A 20,920-nucleotide genomic window follows, 5' to 3' on the forward strand; every position below is an offset into this window, starting at 1 on the left:
ATCCACTCTCTCCTCAGTTTCCCTCCCCAACCCGGACCAGGTAACAATTCCCGTGCACTCAGGGGAGTCCTTCCTGTGCTTCTTGATGCAAGTCAAGCACATACAGCTGTATTTAATATTACTTCCCCTCATTTTTATTATATAAAATATAGTATGCTCCATGTTGACTTATGTCTTAGCTATCTTTATTTCATGTCTCCTGGAGATATTTCCCTGTCACTGTTGCAGAGTATCCCTCTTGCACTACATCATTGTTTATTAATCCACATCCTAAAGATGAACACCTGGGTTATTTTCAATCTTTTCTATCTTTCTTTTGAATTTGATCTTGAGTGGGAGCTTGATTTATGCCAGACTGCTCTGATCAGGAGAAGGTAAATGGGGAGAGGTGGTCAGGACACAGGAAATGAGAAAAGCAAGGATGACTGGGAAAGGGGCAAAAGGTAGAAAAATGTAGAAGAAATGAGAGAAGCAAGAGAAAGAAGCAAAACAGAATGTGGGCAACCACACAAGATAAGGAGGAGACAGAGCAGAAGGAGGGAAGGAAATAGAAACTAGAGTGAGATGAGTGGAGAAGTATGCGAGGAGGGAGAGAGGAGAGCCAGGAAGAGGCCATCAGAGGATGTCAGAGTTCAGTGAGGATACCTCCTGTGAGCAGGGAGGTCAGGAACACTGGGCTGGACCTCAGTCCCTACAGAAACCTGGCAGGTCCAGTACACCAGGTCAGCCACGTAAATCAGCAGGTTGACGGCTGTTGGGATGGCCACAGCCAGTTGCTGGTCCCAGAAGCACATGTCGTAGTTGAGCCCATTGATGCAGCCCATATCACTGGACTGCTGGGGCTGTCTGCCAAGCTCCTCATTGAACTGGCAGAGCGGCCAGAGGACCAGAGCGCTGACATAGAGCAGGACGGAGAGCAGGCTGAGCACAAGCTGGAAGAGGGGGAAGGGCCCGGGCAGCCTGCATTCTCATTCGCCCAGGTTCAGCAGGATGGCCGGGCTGCTGGGATGAAGCAGATGGAGTACACCGCCACACTCCACTCCAGCGCTGGATGGTGCAGGTACAGGGAGGTGTTGCTGATGAAGGCGAAGATGAAACCAGCCATAAAGGTCTCCAGCACCTTCAGCAGGCCTGGCATGGTGAGCACATAACTGGAGGTCTCTTTAAACCCATAGGTGGTCCGCATGCAGGCTGCTTACATGGCACACAGCACAGATGTGACTAGAGGAGAACCTAGAGGCAGTGACGGCCCGGTCCCGGTAAGGACCATCAGGCAGGACCTGCACAAAGGCGACAGAGTAGGTGATGGGGGCCGAGAGACAGAGGAGGGTTGTGCAACAGGAGTAGGTGACAGAGAAGCTGCACCGGAAGAAAGGAAAGCAGGACGAGGGCCCACGTAGCCGACTATGGAGATGATGAGGGTCACAACGAAGCAGACGCACCAGAAGGACGTGGACCAGTTACCTGGGGCCCCTCTCCAGATGCCCATGTCGGCCACCAGAGAGAAGGCCACGCAGGTGGGGAAGAGCTGTGGTGGGCGGAGGCAGAGACAGCAGCACGTGACCTCCAAGAAGCCCCTGTCTCAGATGTCACCCCAGTGCACGTGGTGTTGCGATGGTCTGGCTGGTGATGAATCGAGTCAGCCGCCTGGAACAGGCTCAGGGCCCTGTGACGGCTGAGGCTCAGGATCTGTGGAGCTGGAACCAATGGCTCAGACACTTGGGTAACAACACAGCCGCTCCAGAATGGTTCTCCCACCCATCAACCTCAGCCTTATCAGGAGACTGTCATCCCCAAATCTCACAGCCATGTTTGGTCTGGCCCCAAACCATGAACATCTGGGGCCTCTTGTGCTGATACCACTATCTTTTGGGGTTGTAAAGTAGAATCATCCTTACGTACAATCTCAAATCTTCAAGTCTCTCAAAATTGAAAACGATTTCTTAAAATTTCATTTGGTAGCAGAATGTACATGAGACAATTCATGGTCTCACGGTTCTCCGTCTCCCCCTCAGAGAGGACCCAGAAGGCCCTGGCCCCCTAATGCAAGCTTGGTTTGCTCCAGATTAGGGGCACAAACCAGTTTGTACTGGAGGTGGCCCCGAGGATTTGTTTTGCTTTTCTTCATGGCGTTTTCTGGAAGACATGGTGTAGATTCAGTGTTGTTTCTTCCCGAAGGGTTTGGAAGCTGCAGTGTTTAATTTCACAAGAAAATCCAGATTTCCTGCTCCTTTAGAAACCTCAGGAGATCTGGTGTCACTAGGCTGTGTTCCCTTGGGGTGGGGGGAGTAGCTGGAGGAGAACAGCAGCTACAGCCTCTTTCAGTTTAGTTCAGTTCAGTCACTCAGTGGTGTCTGACTCTGCGACCCCATGAATTGCAGCACACCAGGCCTCCCTGTCCATCACCAACTCCTGGAATTCACTCAAACTCACGTCCATCTATTCGGTGATGCCATCCAGCCATCTCATCCTCTGTCGTCCCCTTCTACTCCTGCCCCCAACCCTCCCAGCATCAGAGTCTTTTCCAATGAGTCAACTCTTCGCATGAGGTGGCCAAAGTATTGGAGTTTCAGCTTTAGCATCATTCCTTCCAAAGAACACCCAGGACTGATCTCCTTCAGAATGGACTGGTTGGATTTCCTTGCAGTCCAAGGGACTCTCAAGAGTCTTCTCCAACACCACCGTTCAAAAGCATCAATTCTTTGGCGCTCAGCTATCTTCACAGTCCAACTCTCACATCCATACATGACTACTGGAAAAACCATAGCCTTGACTAGATGGACCTTTGTTGGCAAAGTAATGTCTCTGCTTTTGAATATGCTATCTAGGTTGCTCATAACCCTCCTTCCAAGGAGTAAGTGTCTTTTAATTTCATGGCTGCAATCACCATCTGCAGTGATTTTGGAGCCCCCCAAAATAAAGTCTGACACTGTTTGCACTGTTTCCCCATCTATTTCCCATGAAGAGATGGGACCAGATGCCATGATCTTAGTTTTCTGAATGTTGAGCATTAAGCCAAATTTTTCACTCTCCTCTTTCACTTTCATCAAGAGGCTTTTTAGTTCTTCTTTACCTTCTGCCATAAGGGTGGTGTCATCTGCATATCTGAGGTTATCGATATTTCTCCCGGCAATCTTGATTCCAGCTTGTGCTTCATCCAGCCCAGAGTTTCTCATGATGTACTCTGGCCTTTTTACAGTTTTCCATTTATATCTTTGTGTAGTTTTCCATATTCCTCTTATTCTCCTGTATAATCTATATAAACAGGTCTATGATCCTCTCACGTGTGCCCATTTCCCCCTCTTTGGTATGGCCAGGCTTCCTGCCTGCTCACAGAAGAGACCACCCCTTCATCCAGGGAGCATCCGTGTTCTCAACCTCTCGTACAGCCTTCATCACATGTCAGAAGCTTTGAAACTGTATTTAGACACGTGTTTGCGTACATGCACACATGCCTGTAAGGAGTATCTGTATCTTCTTTTTTTTCTGTTTTGTAAACATAAGACCATGTCATGCACAGGGCATCTTGTTTTCCACCACCCCTGGCTGGTGCAGCTGGTCTTCTCCAAGGGCTCTAGTCTTCTCCATCCCCTTTACTTATTTCATTCCCTCCTGGCTTCCTCCTGGCTCCTGTGGGCATTTGGACTGACCCCCCTTCTCTAGATTAGTGGACCCTCCCCTGTGAGTCTCAGACACTGAGACGAGGGGTCCTGGGATCCATGTGACCACCATACTCTAGAGCAGGAGGTTGGCAAGCTTTTCTGGAAACTTTAAAAAAATATGACTAATAATATATTTTTCATTTCTGGAAATTCATTTTGTTCTGCTAGGGCTACTGCAGCAAATTATCATAAGCCCAATGGCTTAAAACCACAGAAATGTATTCTGTCACAGTTCTGGAGGTCAGTGTTGTGAAACAAGGTGTCAGCAGGGCTGCTCTGCCTCTGATGCCCCAGGGCAGGGTCCCTTCTCGTCTCTTTTAGCCTCTGGAGGCGCCTTGGCCCGTGGCTGTGTTACTGAGCTCAGGCTTGTCTACTCAATCCTCAAGAAGCCAAACACTGAGAGACGAGTGTCGGGCTTTGTCTCGGACGAGGTGCCGCTCCTTTGCTGTGAACACAATCATCACGCACGTCTGTGCATCAGCCCATGTTGGGTGGTGGGTTAAAAAAAATACCGATGAATGTTTCCACCATTTTTTGTGGATCAACTTGGAGGATGGTTTTTTCCAGTTTAGCAGGTCTACGTTGAGAAGGAGATCATATGTCCAATAAGAGTCACAGACTTTTCTCCTGCACTGAAACCTCCTGCAGGGAATTGTCTTAGCGGAAATCCACCCCCACTGCCTGCCCCCGCCTCCCCACCCCATGCCATTAGGGATGCACTCTGGCCAAATTGAGTGACGTGTCAGGTCTTAAAGGGAGAGACTACTTCAGAACTCCTTTCTTCCTCAAGCAGTGGTGACACTGAGGCTGTGCCCCGCCAACACACTAGAACCCCTCCTGCTTCTGGAGACTGGAGTTGCGGGGGAGGGGGAGGGGTTGCAGAGCAGGGCAGCCCCTGCCCTGGGGCATCATAGGAATCACAGAGGTCGGGGCTGGATTCAGTTCCCTAAGAAGCTGACCCCTCTTCTCCCTCCCTTGCCTGCAGCCTCCTCTGTGAATGCGACAGGCTTCTCATAGTTTAGTTTCCTTTTTGCCTGTAATTTAGTGCCCTTGTTGGAAGAATCCTAATTATGGAGTAACAGGAAGACCTGCGCATGGAGTTCCCTCCCACTTCCAGATCTTGAAAAAAGAGCTCCGCCTGCAAAATACTGCAATAATTTAGAGCTCCATGCAGGGACTTACACTCTTCACGACTGAAAACATACATGGGCCAGGTTGTATTGAAATCAGAAAACCATTTTTTTCTTGATTACTGGGCCATACCTCCAGTTTTGCCCATCTGCCAAGATGCGTGCCAGTGGACTTGTCGAAGCGATGGCTGTAGATCCCCTCCCCCCACTTCACTGGCTCATCCAGAACAGATTTAAAGCAAACAAGCAATTCTGCCTTGGGAAGAGAGTGGTACAGAGTCACAAACACGCCATTTCCCACTTCTGCAGTGTCCAACTGGCCCCAGAGTTTCAAAGAGTAAAGAACACACCCAAACAGGTGGGAAGGGGGGCTCCTGGGACCCACACCCCTCTACTCACTCAGTCAAGAGCTCGGTGCTCCTTCAGAGGCCCGTTTCCTTCTCTTAACAGAAAGTGAAAGCACACTGTGAGCAAGGCGTGGGGAGGGACAGGACACGTTCCTGAAACTAGCAGTTCGGCAGCTGCTGGAAAAGACCTGTAGATCCTCGCTGGGACTAGCTGGCACTCTTCCCACTGGCACTCTGCTCCTTGCTCCAGGAAGAAAGGGAGGGGCTGGAGACGTGGGGACCTGGCTCCTGCCTGGACGCTCAACATTGTCCCCAAGTCAGGCCCAGCTGCTTGTCGCTGAAAAAGCCAATACAGAGAGCTAAGTCTTGGGTTTAAGAAAAGCAGCTTTATCTTATGGAAGCCGGCAAGAGGGTGTTTTACTGCCCAGAAGAATCAACCCCCAGCACAGCAAGTCTCAGCTGGGATTTATACGAGGAGGGAAACCTAAGGGGCCTCAGGCTGTGTGCCAGGGGTGCGCTGTGCTTCTGTTTTGGGAGACTCCTGGGCCACCTTGCTGGATTAAGAAGGTGAATGTGGTCCTTACTTGTTCAGATCAGCACATCAGTTCTACTGGGTCAGTGGTCATATATTTTCTAGAGAAAAAAAACTGAGACAGAAATTGCGCTTAATCGGCAAAGTAAAACTGAAACCAGAACAGCAGACTCTGTGTAAGTATTCATAAGCCTTTGGTTGAGAAACAGGCAAGGTTACAATCCGGTGCCGGTGACCTGCCTGACCACCATGCTCACCATGTGCCCGTCCTCAGGCCTGGGCACCAAGCCCATCGTGGGCTTCCTCCTCCACTTGGGGCAGCTGCTCTCCACCTGTGTGCCCTTCTCGCTGGGGGCCAGTGAGGACACTCTGAAGGGGGACGTAATTAACTGGTGCATGTTCATCTGGTGCTTCTGCTTCATCGTGACCCTCACCATCTTCATAGGGGAGTTCTGTGGGCTCCGGTCCCGCCTCCCTTTCTCCTGGGACGGCTTTCTCTGCGCCCACGCCTTTTATTTCTCCATCTTCTGCCTCTCAACGTCCATCATCTTCGGCGCCACATACATCAAGTTCTTGCCTCCAGGCTCCACCCAAAACAGGGTCATCACTGCCACTGCATTCGCCATCGTGGCAGCTGCACTCTATGCCACTGAAGCGTTCTGCATCATATCCAGCCTGGAGGCATGGTCTGGCTCAAGCCAGCCTTCCCAGGCCTGCTCAGGAGGCCCAGAGAACTATGCTAACTGGTTCTTCATCACCGTCATCAACAGCCCCCACCAGTATCAGCATCAGCCAGCCCTAGTTCGTGGTGGTGGGCTTCATATGCTTCCTCCTGGAAGGAGCTATGAACTTCATAGTGAAGGGGTTTGATCGAGTCAAAGACGAAAAGCTCTTCTTCCTACCTGTGTCCTGTCTGAGCAGAGGGTGCTCTCTGTGCTCCTTTGCCCTAGTGCTCTGGTCCTCTGTCAGCTCCACCAGTTCAACAGGAGGCTGGATGGGCAGCCCCAGTGGTCCAGTGACGGGAGCTGCAGCAACAGATGCACCTGCTTGGAGTGTACCGGGGACCAGCGGCTGGCTCTGGCCGTCCTATCCAGCTGCTGCTTGATGAGGCCGACACTGAGCACCTGGCCTGTGAGGCTATTGTAGGGACTAAGAGTTCACTTTCTAAATGAGAGGGGTTCTTTACAGAGCTCTGACGTCCTCTGATGCCCTCTCCCTGGCTCCCCTCTCCCTCCTCACATCCTTCCCCATGCATCTCACTCTCTTTTCCGTTCCTTCACTCCTTCTGCTGTCTTTGCCCTGTTTTGTGTGTTTGCTCACCTTCTGTTTTGCCTTTCTCTTGCTGTCCTCATCTATTCTACACTTTCTGCTTTTTGCCCCTTTTCTGGTTATCCTTGGCTTTCCCATCTCCTGTGTCCTGACCACCTCTCCCCATTTTCCTTCTTCTGATCCATTAGGACCTGAGACCCTTTCCTTCTCTGCCCCACCTCCTAAGGTGCTGACTCCACCTCATACAGCCCTTTGTGCCGCTGTTCACACCCTGGGCCTCCAGAGGGGCCTCGTTGCCAAAGCAAGTCTGTCTGCCTGGGGGTGCCTTAGTTGGTGTGTGTGTGTTGGAAGGAGGTGGGGGTTGGGGGTGAGTACCAAGGGGTATGGCCCACTTTCTCCCAGGGGATGGGGTATACAGCCCACCACTCCTTTAAGTTAAACAAAAGTCTCTGCAGGTCAGTAACTTCCAGTGGGTGGGATTCTTGAAGCAGAGACCCTGGTCCCTAGGCCCCAGCTGGTGGCTGGCCCCGTCTGACATTGGCTCCAGAATTTTTCCAAGCTTACTGAAAACCCACTGCCAGCAGAGGCCATCTTAAAGGAAGCAAAGGCTGAATGTCTCCCCATCCCAACTACTCTCTGGGAATCAAAGTAGGACCCGGTGAATGAACCCCAGAGTCTTGAAGACACCTACCTGCAGAGTTGGTGAGGGACAGTGATGTGGCCCTCCCGCCTTAGGGATCAAAAACGCAGGTCCTGCCTCTGCAGGGAGAAGGGCATCGCCACTGCCAGCATTAAAGGTGATGTTAGCCTGGGTGTTATATTTTTCTTAACTTTTATTGTCTCAAGGGCAAAAATTACTGGTTGACTATATTTTTCCATAGAAAGTTTCTTTTCAAAACTTGTTGATGGGTGGTGTTGGATGGGCGGGCACTCCTGATGCCACAGTCGAGGAAACTGTGTTGCTTGAGTTTGTGTTGTACAGACATGTGTTTCTATGTGTCAGCTGTTTTCTGATGCAGCCTCCTGCTTCTCCAGGACGCACACATAATATGATCTAGATAAATGTAAATACACATGGATTTTTAAAATTGTCTGGAATTTCTGAATACCATCAGCCCTGCTATCAATCATAGATGACGCCTTGCCCTTTCTCTTACAGCTGTAATGCTCTTTTTTAACCTCAATACAAAGATAAAAGAAAAAACCCACAAACCTGACATACGCTAATTGCCCCAAATTTTCTCTGAGCTGGGAAGGATGGAGCAGATTTTTATTCTCACCCAAATGCTCATCTCTGGGAGCCCTTCCCAATGTTTCCCCACTCCCACCCTTCCCCGGGACCTTGGGGCATGGCCCAGTCCAAGACAAAAAGCAGTTGTGTCCCCAACACTAGACTTTCTGTCCCCTTAGCTCTTAAAGGACCAGAGCCCGGTTGACTGTATGTAATGGCGTGTCCCTGCGTACACGCCCAGCGCGTGTTTGTCTGTGTATGTGCCTGTGTGTCTGTGCTCACAGGTGCATTTGGACCAGCAGCCTTTATAATAACTGGCGGACAGGAAGCCACCAATATTGTGCTCAGTCTCCTTTCTCAGCCACAAACCCCAGAGCCCAGCATCCTGGAGTCACCGGGACTGGAGGAGTCAGGCATCAGAGCTGTGGCGGCTGGTGGTGGGGGAAGCAGGGGAAGGCCCCCTGCTGCTGCCCCTCGCTCCTGTACTGGGATGAAGCATGAGCTCTTCATCCGGGGGTGGGTGGGGTGGATGGGGAGGGCTCAGGACGTGGTTCCCATGGCAGGCAAATCTTAAGAAGCAATGAAATAAAATTCATTTTTTAAGGTAAGACAAGAAAAATTTAAACATAATTCGTCTCTCCCTCTTGTGACCTCCTCCCTGCCCTGAAGTGTGCAGTGTGCGTCTGCAGTATGTGTCAACCAGACGTCCCGAAGGGCACAAACACCTGACCCAATAAGAGAGATCCGTTTCCGTTCTTCTAACCCCAGCCTTGTGACGTTATATGACACTGCCTCCTATGACCTTAGTAATGTCATTAGCCATATTACTCGTAGTCTACCACTTTACAAGAGTGTTGTCTCTTGCGTTAACAAATGTGTCATTGAGCCCCTGATAAACATGATGATGACCAGGTGACCTTACAGTTTTATAAGATCCATGACTTGAAATATGGGAAGAAGCAACAGGAGGGAACCGTTTCTGAAGCCTGACAGACAAGTAAGACAACTGTTCCAGGGGATTTGGGCTCCTGTTACCAGAACTAGAAGAAGAATTGCACATCGAGTGGCCCATCAGTGGAATCCTCACCTGACCTGGGAAGATTCCTCCCAAACCTTGATTGAGATTAAGATGGAAACAAATAGATTGTGTGATAAAGAATGTTGCCCACCATCCAGTTCTACAAGAATCAAGTCACTAGCTGCTGCAATTCACTGATCTACAATCCACCCTGAAAAGAAGTCGTGAAAAAGGTCAGGACTGTACTTTGTACTCTGAGAAAACTGGCGAACCTGCCCTCACATACTTGGATATTTTCAGGAGACTTTGCTATGAACCCAGTTTCCTGCATCTGTCCATGCTTAGGAAGCACTAAAAGCATGAACCATGATATCTGTTCTTCCTGAGTGAAGTAACCTTCTACCAGGATGTGGGCTGGTTTCATGTCTTTCCCCAAATCACATAAACACTGACCTCCAACCCTGATCTCCTCAAAACAGCTCTTGGAGCTTCTTGAGAGACTGTCTCCCCAGTTAAACTTCTCAAGTTGGTTCCAATAAAGTTTCCAATTCTTTCTTTGGTTGTCTGACTATTGGCTAATTTTTTATCCACAAAAGCAAGTATGCATTGACCTCTGCAAGTCTTAGTGCAGAAACCTCAGATTCTTATGTTTTGCTAAATCAAATTGACTACAACCCTGGGACCTAACTTCCTGAGAGGATGGAAATGACTCTGTGCTTCAGTAAAAGAATTGTCCAGGTTGGGCTCACCTGAGGGCCTTGCTGTCCAAGCCTCGTGGTTCATGGGGGCAGCTAGTTAATTCCTCCTGTTGAGAGGTTAAGGGCCATTTGTCACAATTCCAAGGCTGCTCCAGTCCCCTCGCTGTGGCCCTCAAAACAAAGAGTAATGATCCTGTATTTAGTCCAACCCTCTAGTCTTAGGGTATTCCCTGGTGGCTCAGATGGTAAAGAATCCTCGTGCAGCGCAGGTTGACCTGAGTTTGATCTCTGGCTTGGCAAGATCCCCTGGAGACGGGTTGTCAACCCACTCCAGTATTCTTGTCTGGGAAATCTGACGGACAGTGGAGCCTGGTTGCCTGCAGTCCGTGGGGTCACAAAGAGTCAGACATGACTGAGATACACTTAGTTTTCTCGTCATAGAGGAGGAACAGCTGGACCCCAGGGAGGGGCAGCACTTGTCCAGAGTCACCCTGTGTGTGGCAGAGTCAGAGTCAGGACCTAGGTGCCCTGTCCCCAGGCTGGCAGTCTGTCCACAATCGCACGCTGCTTGTGACAAGTGTGGCAGCAGCATCCTCCAGGCTGGGATTCTGCCCCGTCCACCCTCGTTCTGCACAAACCTGCCCCATCCCCCTGAGGAGGGTACTAACTGCTGCTAAGTCAGTTTCCTCATCTGCTAGATGGGGGAGGGGTGCCTGAGACCCCTGGTCCCTCCCAGCCCCCCTCTTCCCGGGGTGCCTGGACTTGCCAGTCCTGGAGACTCAGAGGTGGAGATGGAAGCCGGCTCCCTCCCCTCTGGCCACCCTCTCTGCTTGTTCCCTCTTGGCTGCTGGGTCCTGTTTATTGGTCACATCCTCCCTGATTACACAGACCCTCCTTCCCCACGACATCTGCTTGGTGGGGAACATGTTTCTCTTTCATAACATGAGTTTCCTTACTCACTTTCCAGGGGTCCAACTCTCCAGTGATTCTTGTCAAAAACACAAACTGCTTCCAGGCGCCCCCACATCAGAGGTCTCCCCGACTCCTTTGTTTCTGCACATTCTTGACTTTCCACTTCTTCAGAGTCCAACTCAGCAGCCCGAATGCTCTTGCCCTGTTTAGGGAGCTTCTGTTTCCCTTAGGAAAAGGAAATTCCTTCCTGCTGGGCATATAGAGCTGACCACAAGCAGGGGAAGATGAAACAGAAGCCCAGAGTGCAGGGAGGCAGATCTGGGTCCGCGACTGGATTCACAGTCACATCTGCTCTGACTCCAAAGCAGACAGGCTGGGGGAGGAGCTGAGAGATGCCCACACAGGCCTGTCTCCAAAGGCAGAGAGAAGGAAGGCGCCTTGGGTCCAGAGGTCTGGGGAGGGGGAGCTGGGGACTTGAAATCCACCCACTTGGTGACCAGGGCCGCCCCCAGCCCTTCAACACACACAGTTGATGGAGAAGACCTCCCAGTACCCAAACCTCAGGCCCTTCCCTTGCTCTCTGCCTGTCCTGGGCTCCCTGTCTCCTGGGGCAGCGGCCAGAGGCTCCCTCCTCAGCTGGCCCGAGCCTCCTCTGCACAGGGTGACTCTAGCTGACTCCCCAGACTGTGGCCTGAGCCGCATCCAGAACAGAGCCCGGGCACAGATGTTCCCATTCTGAGGTCCTGGACCAGCTTCTTGGAAAAATCACAGAATCAGCCTTCCTCAGTCCTCCTCTGAGTGGGGAGAATTGGGGCCACTCCCTCCTGTGGTCTCAGGCACCTGGTTATCTCCCCGGCTGCCAGTGCAGACGGCCGATCGTGCGGCCCTTGTCTGTGTGGTTGGCTCTTGTCTAAAGGTGCCTGAAGGGAGGCAAGTGAGCTGAGGAGAAACAAGGGGGCTTTAATCAACCCCTGTGAAGTGTCTCCGTGCTCTCTCCGGACTTTTCTGGCTGGCTTGCCAACAGGAAGTAGTCTGGCTGAGATTGGGTGCTGCTGTAGGACCTCTGGATGAGGTACTGCAGCCCGAGCGGGACAGACAGGAGCCAGGAGGTTATACCCGCATCGGAGAGAAAAGGCAAGGGGCTCAGCACTTTCGGAGGTTCTTTTACTTGCTGAGCTTTGTGGGGGACAGATCTGTATTCAACCCAGGCTCTCTCAGAGAGTAACTGTGTGATCTTGAGGAAAAAACATAACGTGCTCTCTGAGCCTCAGTTTCATCATCTGTTAATGGGGATGACAATAATAATATCCCTGAAAATGAAATGAAATAGAGATAATAAGTCAGACTGGTGGTGTCTTTTGTCGCTCAGTCATGTCCGACTCTGTGCGACCCCTTGGACTGTATCCTTCCAGGCTCCTCTGTCCAGGGGGATTTTCCAGGCAAGAATACTGAAGTAGGTTATCATGCCCTCCTTCAGGGGATCTTTCCGACCAAGGAATCGAACCCAGGTCTCCCACATTGCATGTGGATTCTTTACCAGGTGAGCCACTAAGGAAGTGCTGGACTGTTGGTGCTAAAAAACATATTGGCTGTTTCATCTTTCTGGAATACAAGGTGCAGATTAATGACACTCAGAGTATAAGATCCTGCACCCACATGACGGTTCAAAGCCCAGCGCTGCCACTTCCTACTTGTGTGACCTTGGTCTAGTTATCCGCTGTGTGTCTGTGTCTGTGGGGACGCTGAGTGCATAGTTCATGGACTGCTGGGAGGAACAAAAACTCCAGAACAGTGGTTAACGTGCGTGTGTGCTGTGTGTGACACCTCTCTTAACTTTTCTGTCAATACCTGCCCTGTTGGCCCACGGCAAGTGTTTCTTAAATGAATACAGCAAGTGCTTCCAGCTCAGACTGTAGCCTGGACCTATCAACTGGGATGCATTCCATCCCTCCTGCCTTTTGGTGAATATTTGAGAATCACTGAGTCATGTTTTGTCCCATTTAATCCTCCTAACAACACTTGACCTTCTGTGATGGATATCTCCATGGAGGGAAATCACTGAAGACCTGACCTCATCACCATATTTGAAGACAATCCCATCATGTGTGCAACCTCGGGAGAGACTGGGCCTGAACCTCAATAAGAAAGAACAGGTATACATGGAAAAAAAGACCAGAATTCCTTCTGCAGGGCCTGCAGCAGCATCCAGTGTGTGCTTCCAGTGGCCACGGTGCCTGGACCAAGTGCCCTTGGCTGTGAGCTGGCTGTCCAGCACCTTCATTGCTGGTCTGAGCCTGTTCTCAGGCTGGTCCCTCCCTCTAGCAGTTCTCCAAGATACTCAGTATCCTTCCAGTACATTTGTTCTCTGCTTATGTTGCCAGAGATGTTCTCTGGAAGGTGCAGTTAACAGCCTTTATGTGTAAAAGCAGGAGCTATTATCTCCATTTTCTGGATGAGCAAACTGAGGCTTAGAGTAACATAGCCTGAGCACAGGACTGCTGTGAGCCCGGCTGAGCCCAGGTCTCAGTTCAGGGTTGAGGTTCGTGTGTAGACAGATAAGATGAAAGGCTCTGAGATGACCAAGAGAACTGGAAACAGTTGTCAGTGGCTGGAGGGAGGAGAGGAGGCTGGAGAGGTAGAAAGGGGTCTGAGTTTGCAGGGCTTTGCAGGTGGGTGGTGTTGTGGAGTCTGTGTTCCATCCTAAGGGAGCAAACAGAAATCTTCAGACTATCGTACTTTGACTTTACTCCAAACAAGTTTTTAGGGAAAAGATGGAAATAGAGGAAGCACCTAGAAGCTTATGGCAGGAGTACAGGTGAGGGGATGGATGGATCTGGACCAGGTGGTCTAGAGATGAAGAAGAGTGGGTGGGTTCAGCAGCATATTGTGAAGAGCATCTGTGAAGGTGGTGCCATTGGCTGAGATGGGAAAGATGAGGAAGGATCAGCGTGTCTTGGGAGTGGGGGACTGAGGAGGTGGGACTGGACATACTGAGTGTAATGTGTCCTGAGATCCGGAGGGAGAGATCAGGAGGCAGGTGTATATGACTCTGGATCCCAGTAGAGATCAGCTCTGGAGACAGGAACTGGGGAGTTGTCCTCACTCGGCCTACACTCTTCTCTCAGTTTCTTCTTAAACGTCACACCCACGGACCAGCCTTGCCACACCTACCCCAACCCTCCACCGCCAACAGGCACCCCAATAACTCCTCTCACCTGTGTTCCCTTTACGTGGCGTGTATTACCCGTGACTTGGTGTTATGTGTTGGTGTGCATGTCTCCTGTACTAGATGGCAAGCTCCATGAGGATGGAACTCTTGGTTCTGTTCTCTGCTCTCTATCCAGTGTCTAGAATAGGGCCTGGCACACTCACTTGGTGAACAAGAATATTTACTGATGAGTGGAATCTTAAAGTCATCAGACCGAACGAGGACACACAAGGCTCCCAAAAAAGAGGTGGTCTGGGCCCAAGTCCTGAGCAAATGGTTCCTTCCTGTTGCTTATTCCCATATCTGTAGCTGTTGTTGTGGTTTAGATGCTAAGTTGCCTCTGACTCTTTGAGACCAAGGGACTGTAGCCCGCCATTCTCCTCTGTCCACGGGGTTTTCCAGGCAAGAATACTGGAGTGTGTTGCCATTTCCTTCTCCAGGGCATTTTCCAGACCCAGGGATCAAACCTGAGTCTCCTGCATTAGCAGGCAGGTTCTCTACCACTGAGCCATATGGGAACAGTCACTGCATTACAATCCTGGACCTTATAAAACTATATATATTATAGGAATCATTTCAAGAGGCCTAGTCACCAGTATTTTTCATCACAGACTTAATCACACATCTGTTACTACAAGAAACAAGGCAGGAACCTTTAAAAAAGGCAGAGCACAGCTAATACAGCTGGAGACTTAATCAGGTCCTAAGGAAGGTAGCAGTGCTGTCTTCTAAGGCGTTACATGGCTTCCTCTAGAACATGTCACCCTTGTGGTGAAATGGGTGTTTCTTCCGGTGAAGAGGACTGGTTTAGGCACAATGCAGATGAAATATGCACACGAGAGGAGAGGGAAGAATCTGAAACAGACAGACCAAAAATGTTCAATTTAAATTTTTCTTGTCTGGTCTTAAAATACGAATTTCATTTCATTGTTTCTTCAGAGTTTCCTGTCACAGGGACCACCTCCTGGAAGTCCTTCCCTTTCATCCATCCAGCCCCGGGGTGAAGATCACATGCTTCCTCCCAGGACAGGAGTGAGGGGCAGCAGTGGTGGCCTTCCCCTCCCCTCCCTGCAGCTCTGCTTGTCCGGCCCCTCTGGCCCTGGGGATGCTAGGATGCTGGGCTCTGAGGCTCTGCGGCTGCGACCGGGAGAAGAAGGCTTGTGGTGCATTTCTCGTCACCAGATACTATATACGGCTGTTGGTGTCATTGCAGGGCGGCACATGAACTTTTATGCAGAGTACATCATGAGAAATGCTGAGCTGGAGGAAGCAAGCTGAAATCAAGATTGCTGGGAGAAATATCAATAACCTCAGATATGCAGATGACACTACCCTTATGGCAGAAAATGAAGAAGAACTAAAGAGCCTCTTGATGAAAATGAAAGAGGAGAGTGAAAAAGTTCGCTTAAAACTGAACATTCAGAAAACTAAGATCATGGCATCTGGTCCCATCACTTCATGGCGAATAGATGGGGAAACCGGGGAAACAGTGGCTGACTTTATTTTGGGGGGCTCCAAAATCACTGCAGATGGTGACTGCAGCCATGATATTAAAAGATGCTTGCTCCTTGGAAGGAAAGTTATGACCAACCTAGACAGCATATTAAAAGGCAGAGACATTACTTTGTCAAGAAAGTTCCACCTAGTCAAGGCTATGGTTTTTCCAGTAGTCATGTATGGATGTGAGAGTTGGACTATAAAGAAGGCTGAGGGCCGAAGAATTGATGCTTTTGGAGAAGACTCTTGAGAGTGCCTTGGACTGCAAGGAGATCCAACCAGTCCATCCTAAAGGAAATCAGTCCTGGGTGTTCACTGGAAGGACTGATGTTGAAGCTGAAACTCCAATATTTTGGCCACCTGATGCGAAGAACTGACGCATTTTAAAAGACCCTGATGTTGGGAAAGATTGAAGGCAGGAAGAGAAGGGGGCGACAGAGGATGAGATGGTTAGATGGCATCACCGACTCAATGGAAATGAGTTTGGTAAACTGAGGGAGTTGGTGATGGACAGGGAGGCCTGGCGTGCTGTGGTTCATAGGGTCACAAAGAGTCGTACACTAATGAGCGACTGAACTGACTGACATGAGCACGCACACATGTACACACACAGGTGCACTGAACATCCACAATGGTACACATCTTTAAAGAGAGGACTTGAGGTGCTGTCATGGCCCCTTTAAGAGGTAGTGGGCAAGATGTTGACATTGGGGTGGGGCCCAGCCTCTTGCCTCACAGGTTGGGCCACATCCCCAGGCTCTGGTCCAGGTGGAAGTGGAGAGTCAGTGGGAGTGAGTCTCAAAAACATAGATTTAGGTGAGGGTGAAAACTGACTAGGACTCTTTTGAGTTCTAGGTCGTAATGGGGTATTAGAATATGTGGATTTTGTTTTGTGGTTTTTGTTTCTTTTTTTTTTTTTCCCTTTCATCTTTATATGCATGCTAAGTGGCTTTGGTCATGTCCAGCTCTTAGTGACCCCATGGACTGTGGCCCACCCGGCTCCTCTGTCCATGGGATTCTCCAGGCAAGTGTACTGGAGTGAGTGGCCATGCCCTTCTCCAGGGGATCTGCCTTACCCAGGGATCAAACTGGCATCTCTTGCATTGTCTCCTGCATTGCCCATGGATTCTTTATTGCTGAGCTTTTGAGGATGCTCTTGATCTTTATACTGAGATTAAAAAGAACATTATGTATGTGAGAAAAAGTACAAGCCTTTTCCAGATGATTCACAGCAGGGGCTGATGGAAACAAAAAGATCCAGAAGAAAATTTTTAATTATGGATCTATTTTACCTGATTCCAGAAACTCAGAAAGCAGCAGCAGAAAGCAACAGGTACACAGAAACCCACATACGTGTGACCTCACACTCAAGCAATGCAATTCCTTTGATAATGGAAGCAGCAACAACCACCCCCAACCCCACCCCCAAACCACCTGCCTAAGAAATTCTGAAAAGAAATTTTCTCTTTAAGAACAAGTCACCCAATAATTTTTGGCCTCCTGACCAGAAGATACAAAAAGAAAGAAAAAAATAATCGCAGGCTAACATCACCTTAAGGCTGCATTGGCCATGCTCTTCTCCCTGCAGAGGCAGGACCTTTTGTTTTGATCACTGAGGCAGGAGGCCCACCTCGCTGCCGCTCACCAACACGCAGACAGGTGTCTGCAAGTCCCTGGGCTTCTTCACCAGCTCCTTTTTTGATTCTCCAGAGATTGGTTGGGCGTGGAAGTCACCCCAAATTCCTTTAAGATGCCTGTAAGGCTCGGAGAACCGCACTCTGAAAAGGACACTCAGGGACAGCCTCTAGTGGACTGACAAAGTCTATTATCCAATTGTGTAGTTTTATGATTTTCAGGGAATAGAGCATAAGACAGACTTGCACGTAGCCATTGCAGATAAACATCAAAGCATTTAAGCATAAAACACAGTTCCCACCACCCAAGCCATAACATAGCTTTGGCGAAACTCTAAAGGGAGTCTTATCACAAAACAACAGTCCTTGCTCTCAGAAACAGGTGGTCAGAGGGAAGCCTTCGAATGCCTCAAGGCCGGGCATATAACCCTTCATTATCCGTTCCCAGCCTCAGGCACTCGGTGAACGCTCATAACCCTTTGTTATGCTCCTTCCAGCTTCCAACCTTCATTAAGTGTATTTGCTCAAAGCCTTCCAGCTCCTCCACAATGCCCTCTGGGCAGCCAGTGTTTAGTAAGCTAGGAAGAATTTTGGAGCCAACCTCAGGTGAGGCTGAGCATCAGGTGGGGGCCAGGGATCCAAAATCTCTGCTTCAGGACTCTCACCCATTGGGAATCAGTGACGTCCAGGATTCTATTTCTTTTTTTTTACTTAAAGGGGAGGTACACTATACACTCCCTTCTATTGGGAGAAAGGAGGCCCAATGCCTAGCTACCCACGCTCACTCCCACCCCCAGAAACATACAGCAACTAAGGCACCTGGGGGACAAACACCCTTTGGCAATGAGGCCCCTCCCGAGGCCCAGGGTGTGAACAGCTGCACAGAGGGCTGTTTGCTATGGAGTCAGCACCTTAGGAGGCGGGAGGGGGTGGTGAACAGAGAAGGAAGGAGTCTCAGGTCCTGATGGATCAGAAGAAGGAAGATGGGGAGAGGTGGTCAGGACACAGGAGACAAGAAAACCAAGGATGACCAGAAAAGGGGCAAAAAGCAGAAAACACAGAAAAGATGAGAGAAGCAAGAAAAAGAAGCAAAATAGGACATGGGCAGCCAAGGAAGATAGGAAGGAGACAGAGCAGAAGGATGGAAGGAAACAAAAAGAGAGCAAGATGAATGGGAAGGGCATGAGGAGGGAGAGGGAGCCAGGAAGAGGGCATCAGGGGACACAGAGCTCTGTAAAGAGCCCCCTGTGAGTGGAGGGACTAAGGGATACTGGGCTGGTGCTCAGTCCCTACAGAAACCTGGCGAGTCTAGTACACCAGGTCGGCCACGTAAATTAGCAGGTTGACGGCTGTCAGGATGGCCACAGCCCGTTGCTGGTCCCAGACACAGACTAAGTCGTTGAGCTCATCAACGCAGCTCATATCGCTGTACCAGTGGGGTTGTCCACCTAACTTCTCGTCAAACTGGTAGAGTGGCCAGAGGACCAGAGCGCTGACATAGAGGAGGACTGAGAGCAGGGTCTGCCCCAGATGGAAAATGGGGAGCCGGAGGGGCAGTCTGTTCTCCCAGCCACTCAGCCTCAGCAGCACGGCCACGGCTACCTGGACGAAGCAGGTGGAGTACACAGCCAACACCACTTCAGGGCCGGCTGGTGCAGGTACAGGGAGGTGTTGCTGAAGAAGACAAAGATGGCACAGGCCACAGCGCTCTCCAGAATCTTTAGCAGGCCTGGTAAGGTGTGCACATAGCAGGGGATGTTCCTCAGCTTGTAGTGTTTCCATGTGCAGGCCACATCTATGGCACAGAGAACGCACGCGATGCAGGGGAACGCAGAAGCAGCGATGGCCCGGTCTTGGGACGGACCATCAGGAAGGTACCGGACGTAGAGGACGGGGTAGATGGTGGAGGTCGAGAGGCAGAGGAGGGCCCCATAGCAGGCAAAGGTGATGGGAAATTTGTACCAGAAAAAAGGAAAGTTGCCGTCGTGGTAAAAGCACTCGAACATAGAGATGAAGACGGTCACGATGAAACAGAGGCTCCAGAAGGCGAGGCACCAGTTACCTATAGCCCCCTCTCGATGCCCATGCTGGCCACCAGGGAGAAGGGCACACACATGGAGATCGCCTGCGGGAGGCGGAGGAGGCAGAACCATTTGCCCACATTCTATTCGCATGGTATTCTCCCCTTGGTGGACATGGTGTTGTGAAGGTCTGGCAGGTTAGAGTCACCAATATGGAGTGGCCTTCACTTAGGACTCCTCAGAGAAAGATCCAGATCTGAAGGTGGATTAAGTGAGATGATCAGAAAAGGGTCAGGCCCTGTGAGGGCTGAGGCTTGGGATCTGTGCAGTTTGAACAAGTGGCTCAGACACTCAGGTAAGAGCGCAGCCTCTCCAGAATGACTCTCCCCGCCCATCACCTTTGGCCTTGTCAGGAGACTTGTCTCATCCCACAGCTGGGTTGGACCTGGCCTCAACCTACCAATGTTTTTATGTCTTTTTGCTGTGCGTCAATATCTACAGAAATACAGTATTCCGTGGTCTTTTTCTACAGTCACAAACCTTCAAGGTAGAAAAATAATTAAAAAAAGATTGTTTAGTACCAATTCTGAGCTGAACGGGCAGGAGACTGTTTATAGTATTGTTTGGACTTCCCTGATGGCTCAGACAGTAAAGCGTCTGCCTACAATGTGGGAGACCCAAGTCTGATCCCTGGGTCAGGAAGATCCTCTGGAGAAGGAAATGGCACCCCACTCCAGTACTCTTGCCTGGAAAATCCCACAGATGGAGGAGCCTGGTAGGCTATGGTCCATGGGGTCACAAGGGTAGGACACGACTGAGAGACTTAACTTTCTTCCATCTTTCTTATTCCACTTAGTGTAAATGTTCAAAAGTCCATTTGCTGAAACAGTAACATGTTTGATCACAAAGTGCTTTCAGACCCCAGTGGGGTGTCATATCCTATAGAGTATATGTATCATGTCACCTGTCAAACCTGAAAAATTCTGAATTCTGGAGAATATCTGAATCCAAGGATTTTCAGAAAAGAACTGTTTATTGTTGTGCTAACCCTGTTCTACAGATGGGAAAACCAGGAATCAAGTGCCTTCCCTAAGGTTGAAAGTGTAGCAGTGGAAATCCAAGATAAAAATAAAAAAGCCATGGGTTTGAGCACTTTGTTCTAAAGCCCAGCAGGTCAACCAGGTCTGTGGATGGGATTCCAGGACCCAAACTCGGGGCTCTGGGACAAAGGAGACATCCTCAGGGCCATGGCCTCCTTTTACAGCAACCTGAAGGCACACGTGTTCTGGCCTCACCTCCTTGCAGGCATCAGTGGAAGGAGCTGCTGTCTGAGGGGACACAGCCCGACCCGGAGGAGGGCAGCTTCAGGGGTGACCAGGGAGGAGCCACAGGGTGAGAGCAAGGCCGTGGGGACAGGATGACATGGGAGTAGGGACTGTTATGAATCCCCTCCACCCGTTTTTGCCTTCACATGTGACACTTCCTCGGTGAGGATGGAAACCCCAACCCAGCATGACTCCAAGGTGGGGTGACATTGAGGAACCACAGAATTGATTAACATAGAGTTGGTCTCCAAGGCTGCCATCCAGGTGGGACCCAGGAAAGATCTAGAAGCCAACCTGAGCAGGATTCTCCTGGCCTGGGAGACTGCTTAGCAGCTTCCAAGCTGGGAAAAAGGGATTGGAAATGAACAATGTTGCTGTGTCTGAGGCTGATGTATAGTGTTTCAGGGCATCCAGAGAGGGGGTGGAGATGGACGGA

The 20,920-nt window shown here is 50.2% G+C and overlaps 2 pseudogenes; both read right to left on the bottom strand.

The window, feature by feature from the left end:
- Window positions 1-632: 632 nt before the first annotated feature.
- Window positions 633-1,810, bottom strand: LOC138095467 (myeloid-associated differentiation marker-like; annotated as a pseudogene).
- Window positions 1,811-18,446: 16,636 nt separating this feature from the next.
- On the bottom strand, window positions 18,447-19,335 carry LOC138095542 (myeloid-associated differentiation marker-like; annotated as a pseudogene).
- Window positions 19,336-20,920: the final 1,585 nt, after the last annotated feature.

Source organism: Capricornis sumatraensis, chromosome 19 (assembly GCF_032405125.1).
Source record: "Capricornis sumatraensis isolate serow.1 chromosome 19, serow.2, whole genome shotgun sequence".
NCBI classification, from domain to species: Eukaryota; Metazoa; Chordata; class Mammalia; order Artiodactyla; family Bovidae; genus Capricornis; species Capricornis sumatraensis.